We start from the raw sequence: 9,671 nt of genomic DNA, 5'->3' as shown, positions 1-9,671 counted from the left end.
GGTATGCATGGCACCCCTCATCCCTCTTCTTGGTATGCATGACACCCCTCATCCTGGTATGCATGGCACCCCTCATCCTGGTATGCATGGCACCCCTCATCCTATTTAATAGATTCCCCTTGTCCACTTTTACTCATCCCCAGTCCCTATCTATTTGCCTTATCCCCCACCATATTTAATTAACCCCTGTCCATAATTAATTGATTGATTCCCCAGACCACAATTAATTGTTTCCCCAGTCCATATTTATTGATATTATTGATACTTATTGATCCCCAGTCCTTAGTTAATTGACCCACCGTCCATACCTATTTATTTGCTTTACCCCCCATCCTATTTAATTAAACCCCCTGTCCATAATTAATTGATTGATTCCCTAGTCCACAATTAATTATTTCCCCAGTCCATACTTATTGATCCCAGTCCATAGTTAATTGACACACCATCCATACTTAATTAATCCACCTGACCCACTCAGCTGATCCCCCGTCCATACTTAATTGATACTTAATTGATCCCCCGTCCATACTTAACTGATCCCGCGCCGATATCTAATCGATACACTTGCACATCCCTAATTGATCCCCGTCCAAACACCTATATATAAATAATTGTGTTTTGTACTTGTACATATATACTGACTGTATCCCCATATTTAGAATGACGTCCATGTTGGCCGGAGCCGTGCAGTGTACATCTTGCGCAATGTATGCATTCCCTGAGCTACCGCTCAGGGATCCATACTGCTGCGAGAGATGTGAGCATATCGTGCACTTGGAAGCCCAAATCCTGGATCTAAGTGCTCAGATAGCGGTACTGAGGAGCATCGACAACATGGAACGGAGTTTGCTGCTCACCGAGCAGACACTCAATGGGTCAACACTGGGGGTGGAGCTTAGTGGGGAAGCGCAGGCTGAACAGGCAGGGAGCTGGGTAACAGTTAGAAGGGATAGAGGGAAGAAGTATAGGAAGGCTGGTTCAGAACCGGCATTATTGGAGCACGACAGATCCTCTGACCGCCGGGGGAGTGTATGCTCCAGTAATGAGGGGGAGGGGGGAAGTGTAGGGCAGGCTAGACAGGTCCTGGTAGTGGGTGACTCTATTATTAGGGGGACAGACAGGGCAATCTGTCACAAAGACCGGGATCGCCGAACGGTGTGCTGCCTCCCTGGCGCTCGAGTCTGGCACATCGCGGATCGGGTTGACAGGTTACTGGGTGGGGCTGGCGAAGACCCAGCGGTCATGGTCCACATTGGCACCAATGACAAAGTGAGTGGTAGATGGAGGGTCCTTAAAAATGATTTCAGGGATCTAGGTAGGAAGCTTAGGGCAAGGACCTCCAAGGTAGTTTTCTCAGAAATACTACCAATCCCGCGAGTCACACAGGAGCGCCAACGGGAGGTTAGGGAGGTGAATAAGTGGCTAAAGAGTTGGTGCAAGGCAGAAGGGTTTGGGTTCATGGAGAACTGGGCCGACTTCGCTGTCGGCTACAGGCTCTACCGTAGGGACGGGCTGCACCTCAATGGGGAGGGTGCAGCGGTGCTGGGGAAGAAGATGGCTAATAGGTTGGAGGAGTCTTTAAACTAGAGACGGGGGGGGGGGAAACCAAGGAAATAGGTGGGATGTGAGGCAAGCAAGGGGGAAGGGGAGAAGTGAATATAATGAGGGTGGAGAGGGGGGTGGGGATAGTACAGTTAGATCGTTAGAGAAGAATAGGATGCTAAATAACCCCAAAGTTTTATCTTGCATGCTGAACAACGCAAGAAGCCTGACCAATAAGGCGGATGAGCTGCGGGCGCTTATATCGGAGGAGAGGTATGACATCGTAGGTATAACAGAGACTTGGCTAGACGATAGCTACGACTGGGCGGTAAATTTAACAGATTATAGTTTATTTAGAAGGGACCGGAAACAGGGGAAGGGCAGAGGAGTCTGCTTATATGTAAAGTCACCTCTAAAGCCCAGACTAAGGGAAGATATAGGAGAGGGAGAAGAGGGGGTCGAGTCCATGTGGGTAGAGATAGAGGGGGCAAAAAATAATAATAAAATATTACTGGGGGTCTGCTATAAGCCACCCAATATAACAGAGGAGAATGAGAAACTGCTATTAGGACAAATAGACAAAGTAGCAAAACATAATGAGGTGATTGTAATGGGGGATTTCAACTACCCGGATATTGACTGGGAAACAGAAACCTGTAGATTGCAGAAAGGAAAAAGGTTCTTGACAAATATCAAGGATAATTATCTCTCCCAACTAGTGCAGGAACCAACGAGAGGGAAGGCCGTGTTGGACTTAATATTGACTAATAGGCCTGATAGAATAACTGAGGTACAGATAGTGGGGCACCTAGGTAATAGCGACCATAATATTATCGACTTCAAAATGCCCTTCAGTAGGGTTATCAATAAGGGAACAACTAAAACATTAAACTTTAGGAGGGCGAAGTTTGATCAGCTGAAAGAAAACCTTCAACTTATAGACTGGGACAAAGTTCTTAATCAAGGAAATACGAATAGTAAATGGGAAACCTTCAAAAGAATTCTGAATACTCAGTGCGAGAGGTATATACCGTATGGGAATAAAAGGGCCAGAAATAAGAGGAAACCAATATGGTTGAACAAGAACGTAAAAGGGGCGTTAAATAGCAAAAAAGAGGCATTCAAGAGATTAAAACAGGAAAACAGTAAGGAGGCACTAATGTGTTACAAGGAAAAAACGAGAACCTGTAAAAAACAAATAAAAATAGCGAAGGAGGAAACAGAGAGACGTATTGCTAGGGAAAGTAGATCAAATCCCAAACTGTTCTTTACGTATATAAATAGTAAAAGGATTAAATCGGATAATATTGGACCGATAAAAAGTGAGGAAGGGAAAATCATAGAGAAAGATGAGGATAAAGCTAATCTATTAAATAATTTTTTTTCGTCAACTTTCACAAAGGAAAAAGAACTAACAGGCGAAATGAGAAGTGACAAGCTTAATCCTCCACTAAGTATGACAAATCTAACCCAAGCTGGGGTACAGAAACGCCTCAGTAACATTAAAATAAACAAATCACCAGGACCTGATGGCATACACCCACGGGTACTAAGGGAACTAAGTAATGTGATAGACAGACCGTTATATCTTATATTTAAGGACTCTGTTGAGACTGGGTCTGTACCACTTGATTGGCGACAGGCTAATGTAGTGCCAATATTCAAAAAGGGAGCGAAAAGTGACGCCGGAAACTATCGGCCGGTGAGTCTGACGTCCGTTGTGGGCAAAATTTTTGAAGGCTTCATTAAAGAGGCAATCATGGAGCATCTTGATGCTAATAATCTATTAACCCCGAACCAACATGGATTCATGAGGAATCGCTCCTGCCAAACAAACCTGATTGACTTCTACGAGGAGGTTAGCTCTCGAGTAGATCAGGGGGAACCAGTGGATGTCGTGTATCTCGATTTCTCAAAAGCGTTCGATAGCGTGCCACATAATAGGTTGGTATACAAAATGAGAATGATGGGGCTGGGGGAAAATGTCTGCAAGTGGGTAGCTAACTGGCTAAGGGATAGAAGGCAGAGGGTGGTTATAAATGGAATATACTCAGATTGGGTAAGCGTCACTAGTGGGGTACCACAGGGGTCTGTACTAGGCCCAATGTTATTTAATATCTTTATTAACGACATAGTCAACGGAATAAATAGTAAAATATCAATATTTGCAGATGACACAAAGTTATGTAAAACAATTAATACAAAAGAGGACAGTGCAGACCTACAGAGGGATTTGGATAAGCTGGGTAGGTGGAGCATTAAATGGCAAATGAGGTTTAACGAGGAGAAATGTAAGGTCATACATATGGGAAGGAAAAATGGAAGTCACCAGTACTCACTGAATGGGAAATCATTGGGGCATTCAGAGATGGAGAAGGACTTGGGCATCTTGATTCATAGCAAACTAAATTGGAGTGCCCAAAGTCAGGCGGCTGCTGTAAGAGCAAACAGGGTAATGGGATGTATCAGAAGAGGTATAGCTGCAAAGGATGAGAACATTGTTCTTCCACTGTACAAAGCACTGGTCAGACCACACTTGGAATACTGTGCTCAGTTATGGGCCCCAATATATAGAAAGGATATAAATGAGCTTGAAAAGGTACAAAGGAGGGCAACAAAATTAATAAGGGGAATGGAGGGACTGCAATACCCAGAGAGGTTGGCAAAACTAGGACTATTCAGCCTGGAAAAGAGAAGGTTGAGGGGGGACATAATAAATGTGTACAAATATGTTAGGGGACAGTATAGAGACCTTGCCAGGGATTTGTTCAAAAGGAGGGATATTACGGTAACAAGAGGGCACTCACTAAGACTGGAAGAGAAAAGGTTTCAGCACCAGCATAGGAAGGGGTTCTTTACGGTAAGAGCAGTGAGAATATGGAATTCACTGAGTGAGGAGACGGTAATGTCGGATTCACTAAACCAGTTCAAGCGGGGACTGGATGCATTTCTAGATACCAGGCAGATTTCTGCATATACTTAAAAATAGAATAAAATAGTAGGTTGATACAGGGATTTATTCTGACTGCTGGTTTCAGAGTCGGGAGGGAATTTTTCCTCAGGTGAAGATTGGCTAAATCATTTGGGGTTTTTGCCCTCCTCTGGATCAACTTTAGCAATTACAGAACTAACAGGTCGAACTTGATGGACGCAAGTCTTTATTCGGCTTTACTAACTATATCATCGTAGTATATAAGGCCATCCCCTGATCCCCATCACGCTGCACACACAAAAACAAACAATTATAATCACCTCCTCTCTCCTCCAGCGCTACGTCCCACTCTGCTGTCGACACTCACTATGAAAGACGTGCATGACGTCCCTGCCATGCGCCCTCACACAGTGTGAGATGCTGTTCTGGAATAGTTACTGCTCCCTGCGCCAGAACTGTGTGTGTGGAGCAGTGACCATTAACTCACACAGTACCTGCAGCACAGCTCCTGCTGCGGACGGCGGTCTTTGTGCCCACTATTAAAGACCATGAATATTCACTACAACCCATGGGAGTGGATTGTAGTGAATATTCATGGTCTTTAATAGCGGGAACGTAAACCGGACAGCGGCAGCAGGAGCCGCACTGCGGCTACAGTGTGCGCGCTTTTGAGGAAAATTAATATTCATTGTTCTCCACGCCCATGGGCGTGTGGAGCAGTGAATATTCATTTTCTTTAGCAGCGGGCACAGTGTAGGCTGCAGCAGGCGGCTCCTGCCTCTTGTGCCCCGCCGCCGCTCCCCTCACCACCCACAGCCAAAGGTATATAGTACGGGGCACAGTTCGGACTATAAGACACCCCCACTTTCCTCCAAAATTTTGGAGGAAAAAAGGGCGTCTTATAGTCCGAAAAAATACGGTATATTTTTTAATCACAAACAAATTTAAGGTAAAAATAAAAGATAAAATTTCATATATTGCGACTCATTTCATAACCTTTATTAATACATTCGGGGATAACGTTTTTACATTATGTATCCAATACGCCTCACTTCGGAGGAGCATTGTCTTTATATTACCACCCCTCCTAGGAATTCTAGGAATTATCATCTGTTCCAGCACTTGGTATTTTAATTGTGCGATAGTATGTGTTTTTTTTCCCTGAAAATGTGCTGGAAGAGGTAATGGCAATACCAATAAAGGTAATATCTCCGCACCTTATTGTGGATTTGTGCTTATTAATATTTGTACCAACTGATTGCGTGGTTTCTCCACTATAAGTTAAACCACAGGGACATTTTATCATATAAATCACGTTATTGGAGAGGCAAGTAAAAAAAACTTTTCTTTTTCGTGGTTGTCCGGTTTGAGAGTCATAAAAAAAAATTCTCCTTTAGCAACATTATTACATTGGAAACATCCCAAACATGGATATGTACCGTTTTTTCCTACTAGAAATAAAGGTTTGTTTAGATTCTCTCTTTTCACTACCTAGGTCCGCACGCACTAATTTATCTTTAATATTAGTCAACTTTTTGTTACAAATCAATGGGAGATTCTCAAACTGTGATATCTGAGGATACGCATGATGTCAGATATGCCGATGTTTTTTAACAATATGATCAACTTTTAAATTGATTGGATGATAATCCCTGACAAAAGGTATCCTGTGTGATAATGCACTTCTAGATCTTTTATTAGACAGAGAATCCTCTTTAACTTTCTCTAACAGGTGGCGTGGATAACCTCTCGCCATAAAATCATGTCGCATTTCAGTAAGTCTCTGTTCACAAAGAGATGGTTCGGACACAATTCTGCGTATCCTTTGGAACTGTGATTTAGGGATAGCCCTCTTAAGAGAATAAGAGTGCGCACTTTCAAAGTATAAAACACAATTTTTGTCCGTTTTTTTTTTCTATATAAATCTGTATCCAGACTATTATCATTTTTAATAATTGATGTATCTTAAAAAATTTAATTCTGCGCAAATCGTTTGTCGTGGTAAATTTTAATTCATCCCAAATATTATTCAGATATTTTTCAAAATCTTGCATTGCCTCTAGTGTGGCCCCTCCCATATGCAAATGACATCGTCAATATATCTATACCATGTTTTCACGTGTGTTTGAAATAAAGTATGTTTGTATATAAATCGTTCTTCAAAGAATGCCATATATGCATTTGCATATGGGGGGGCCACATTAGCACCCATCGCCAAACCCCTCCGTTGACAATAGAAAGTGTCCTGAAAGAGAAAATAGTTCTCATTGAGGACTAGAGTCAAAAAAACGATAATGCAATCAATTTGGAAGTGTGTAAATTCATTTCAATTCAAAATCCAATGGATCGCCTCAAGTCCCTTGTGATGTCCTCTAGAAGGGTATAAATTAGCTCCATCAATGGTAACTAATATAGTATCATCTCCACTATCATCAATCATTTTAATTTTTTTCAAAAAAATCTTTAGTATCCAGAAGAAATGCTTTTGTTTTTATTATTTAATTGAGGAGGATCCTACCAACATGATTGATAACGGGGATAATACCGAGTTAGTTGATGCCACAATTGGCCTTGCCCGGAGGATCAATTAAGGTTGTATGCACCTTTGGCAGTTTATAAAATACAGATGTAAGGGGATCCGTCTTCACCAAAAACTCCGCTAATTTATCATCAATAATACCCAGGTTTTTATATTTATCAATCATGTTGGAAATTTTAATCTGAATTTTGGGCAAGGGATCATGGCTCAGTGGTACATAGGTCGTCTGATCTGACAATTGTCGCAAGATTTCTTTTTTTAATATTTGTAACGATCCATTACCACCACTGAACCACCCTTGGCTGCCGGTTTAATTTCGATCGAATCGTCATGCCTTAAAGAAGTCAATGCTTGTCTCTCTCTAAAACCCAAATTCATTCTTGGATAAGGACCACTTTGTCTATCTGCATACGTGAATTTTGGGTGGAGAGAAAAAGCTTCTTTGTCTTAATCCCAGTTCAGATGCAGTAAAGCATTTCACCTGTAATACAGGTAAAGTGCGCGCAGGTGTAATCACATTTGAAAAATACGTTTTAATCTGACATTACGGAGAAACTTAATGTCCAAATCAAGTTGAAATGTATTAAGTTTGGACATAACAACAAATGAAAGTCCTTTCTGCAATACTTGCATCTGAATTGCAAAAAAAGTTTTTGATGAAATGTTTATAACAAGGGACCTGAGATCTTGTTTGCATCGCAGGTGTAGCTGTGTCGGTGATGGCGACCTGCTCTCCTCCTCTTCTTGTGATGTTCTGCTTCTTTGTTCTCGCGGAAAAAGGACGTGGATTCCTTCAGGATCCTGAGAACTCGCTGCTAGAAGCAGATGAATAAAAATCATTCCTAAAACATTGTCTGGGATTTCTAATCCTATTGAAAGTTTGCTCTCGCCATCTATAAACTTTATTAGAAAGATAGTCTTCAGTGTCACGAGTAAATTTCCTTCTTTTTCTCTCTTGTAAATCCTTTCAATGAATATCCAGAACAGAATTACAAAGATTCCTTCATAATGGAAAGTTCATCAGATTTCAAACAGGAGGTTAATTGCTCTTCAATATTAGCACTCTGAACTTTAAGGTCAGCGATGGCTTTATGCAATCTGTCAATAGTTAGTAACATCAAATCCATAGAGCATTTATTAAGCACTTGCTCAAAATCATCGCAGAATATATTATCTTCTGAAAACAGCGTCGAGCGTAGGTTAAACCCTTAAGTCCTGCTGTATTTTCTTTTCTCGATAATATTCTACAAGTGTTTCAGCATGCAACTCATATGAAATCAACCTCTTAGTTTCCCCTCTCAAAGTCCCATCTTTTGAACTCACTTGTTGGGATTTTCAGGAAATCTGTTCATATTGTGGATTGCGCTATAATTCCAGCGGCTTCTTCCTAATTGAAAATCCGACTTGTTGCAGCGATGGTGAAAAATGTGTGCTCGTATCCCAATATGAATACAGGGATGGTGGATCGGTGGTGGTGGTGCACGTGGAGTAGAATATGCAGAAAGGAAGTAATTCCCAGCACTCACGTGTTCAGTGAATAATTGCTCTTTTATTTCATTGCCAATTCCAAAGGATGTTTCAGCCTGTCCCAGGCTTTTTTCAACAATGCAGTCATCATACAATCACTAGTTTATATTAAATTAGATTAGATTAGATAAGTCGCATTATTATTATTTGTTATTATAGCACCATTAATTTACATGTTTAAAAGGGGTATACATAGCAAACAACAAGTACAATAATTGGAACAAAAACAAGTCAGCGACTGGTACAGGAGGAGAGAGGACCCTGCACGCGAGGGCTCACAATCTACAAGGGATGGGTGAGGATACAGTAGGTGAGGGTAGAGCTGATCGTGCAGCAGTGTGGTGGAGCAAGGGTTACTGCAGATTGTAGTCTTTTCGGAACAGGTAGGTCTTCAGGCTCCTTTTGAAGATTTCCACGATGCGATTGTGGGAAGAGGACATAAGAGGGGAGTAGAGAAGGAGATCATGTGAGGATCAGAGGTTGCGTGCAGGTATGTACCGGGAGACTAGGTCAGAGATATATGGAGGAGACAGGTTGTGGATGGCTTTTTATGCCATGGTTAGGGTTTTGAACTGGAGTCTCTGGGCAATGGGGAGCCAGTGAAGGGATTGACAGAGAGGAGAGGCCGGGGAATAGCGAGGGGACAGGTGGATTAGTCGGGCAGCAGAGTTTAGGATAGATTAGAGTGGCAGAAGGGAGGCTACAGAGCAGGAGGTTGCAGTAGTCGAGGCGGGAGATGATGAGGGCATGCACTTGTGTTTTTGCAGATTCGTGGTTCAGGAATGTGCGGATCTGGGAAATATTTTTGAGTTGGAGTCAGTAGGAAGTGGAAAGGGCTTGGATATGAGGTTTGAAGGAGAGATCAGAGTCAAGGGTTACCCCGAGGCAGCGAGCTTGCGGGACTGGGGAGAGTGGGCAGCCATTGACTTTGATAGATGGGGGGTTGAGTGAGATGGTGGAAAGATGATGAATTCAGTTTTATCCATATTAAGTTTTAGAAATCTAGAGAAGAAAGATGAAATAGCAGACACACATTGGGGGATTCTGGTTAGTAAGTAGGTGATATCAGGTCCAGAAAGGTAGATCTGTGTGTCATCGGCATAGAGGTGATACTGAAAGCCGTGAGACTTT

This window comes from Phyllobates terribilis, unplaced genomic scaffold (genome assembly GCF_046119375.1).
Source record: "Phyllobates terribilis strain yellow unplaced genomic scaffold, ASM4611937v1 Scaffold_370__1_contigs__length_1879735, whole genome shotgun sequence".
Lineage (NCBI taxonomy): Eukaryota > Metazoa > Chordata > Amphibia > Anura > Dendrobatidae > Phyllobates > Phyllobates terribilis.
This window is presented reverse-complemented; position numbering follows the sequence as displayed.